Below are 2500 nucleotides of genomic sequence, written 5' to 3'. Positions count from 1 at the left end.
CTTTCTCTCTCTCTGTCTCTGTCTCTCTCTTTCTCTCTCCCTCTCTCTGCGTTTCTCTCTCTCTCTCTCTCTCTCTCTCTCTCTCTCTCTCTCTCTCTCTCTCTCTCTCTCTCTCTCTCTCTCTCTCTCTCTCTCTCTCTCTCTATTTATCCTTTTGCTTTGCCTTTACCTTGCATTTATTTTTTTTTCCTGATACATAGAAAAATCTGTTTCCGAGATGCTCGTTCGCCCTCCACCCCCCTCCCTTTTTTTCTTTTTCGGTTTGCTTTGCTTTCTCCGAACTTTGATTAGCAAGACGCAGCATTTTTTGCAACTCGGACTATACAAGGCTCGAAGTCGTGTCGGGTGGCTGTGTGTGTGTGGGGGGGGGGGGGCGAGATGAAGCCACTCGAACACAGTCGGGAACACGTCGTCGGCCGGAGAGGGAGACTGTTGCATATTCACTCAGGCTGTCAGAGAGATCTTCGGGAGGGGGACTGTTAGACTGTTCCATATTCACCTAGACTGAGAGATCTTCGGATGGATAGACTGTAAGACTGTTGCATTTTCACTTAGACTGTCAGAGATATTCAGTCAGACAGTTAACAGTCAGGGAGATAGACTGTCAGATTATTACATATACACTTAGACTGTCAGAGATACTCGGTCAGACAGTTAACAGTCAGGGAGATAGACTGTCAGATTATTACATATTCACTTAGACTGTCAGAGAGATATTCGGTCAGACAGTTAACAGTCAGGTAAACAGACTGTTAGACTCTTTCGGATACATTTAGATCAGAGAGACAGAGATCAGTCAGAGAGACATTTGGTAAGACAGTTATGAAGACATTCACGTCACGGTCATAAAGAAATTGATTTATCAATCATTTAACAGTCAGGTACATAGACAGACAGTCTTAGAGAGTCCTTCATTTCTTTTTTCTTTTTTTTTGAAAAGTAATTCCATGAGTTAGGCAAACAAATAGACAGACATACACACACACACCCACACGCACACTCACAAACACACATACAAAACAATCACAAATACACTCATTCAAACAATTACAATGACTGTCACAAAGATAACAAGATTTAAAAAAAAGAAAAAAAAATCTCCCAACATACCAATGCCAGAAATACTTAAACATTCGTCCAGTTAGTCGCCCTCCCCCCCCCCCCCTCCAAAAAAAAGGCGTATTTTCTCAATCTGGCAAGCAGGGCGCACAGTCAATCCATCAACCGTCAGGAAAGTTTCCGAACTAATCAGTCAATCAGTGAGTCAGTCAGGAAAGTCATGTGTCGTTTTTTTTTTTTTTTTTTTTTTTTTTTTTAATTAAACAACATATTGATTCGGATGCGTATAAATGTTTTCGAAAATGATGATTAACAAAAAAAAAAAAAATCATTATCTTTTCGTGAGGAATGTATTGGAACCAGAAATGGACACAAATACATATATGATTTTTGTTTTATTTTATTTTATCTTTTTCTTATTTTTTCGAGAAGAGGAGGAAAAGCGACACTAAACTAACAGAAAAGAAAATAAAATAGTCGAGAACGAAGAAGTAAAAGAGAAATATGTTGAAGAAGAAAAGGAACAAAAGGGAAAAGAATAAACGATAAGAAGAGAAAAAGATAAGAGAAGGAATTTGAAGTGAGAAGAAGAGGAAAAAAGGCAAGAGAAAGAAGGAAACGAACAAGAAAGAGGGAAAATTATATGAGAGAGACAAGAAAACAAGAAAGACAGAATAGGAGAGGAAAGAAGAATAAAAAGAAAAACGAAAAATAAAGAAGTGAAAAAACAAGAAACAAAGAAAAAAGAAAGGAGAGAAGCAGAAACAAAAAGCGAGAAAACTAAACAACAACAAAAGAAGGAAGAAAAGAACAAAGACCAAAATTAATAAGACAGAAAGGAAAGAAGTAGAAAAAAAAAGTAAAGATGAAAAAAAAAACAAAGAAACACGAAAAGGAAAAAAAACGAAAAGAAAAGACAAAGCACACCACACAAACAAACAAACAAAAACACAAACACCAGCATATATGTATATATATATATATATATATATATATATATATATATATATATATATATATATATATGAATGTACATATCTATAATTATATATCTATATATGCATATATAAATCACGCACACACACACACACACACACACACACACACACACACACACACACACACACACACACACACACACACACACATACACACACACACACACACACACACACACACACACACACACACACACACAGGGACATTACTCCCGCTTCTGGAGGAGGGTAGAAGGGGGGGGAAGGGGGAGGGGAGGTGGGGGAGGAAGGAGAGGGGAATGGGAAAGGGGAGGAGGTGAAGGGAAATATGGAGATAAGATGAGGGGGGTGGGGATAGGGTGGGAAAAAGGGATGGAATAAGTGGTGTGGGGTAGGGGTAAGGGGAGGGAGAGGGGGTGTAAGGGGACAGAGTAAGGGGCAGGGGGGGGAAAAGTAGGGGGGGG

The sequence above is a fragment of the Penaeus vannamei genome, chromosome 17 (genome assembly GCF_042767895.1).
Source record: "Penaeus vannamei isolate JL-2024 chromosome 17, ASM4276789v1, whole genome shotgun sequence".
NCBI classification, from domain to species: Eukaryota; Metazoa; Arthropoda; class Malacostraca; order Decapoda; family Penaeidae; genus Penaeus; species Penaeus vannamei.
The sequence above is the reverse complement of the archived record's forward strand: the minus strand, read 5'-3'. Positions refer to the sequence as shown.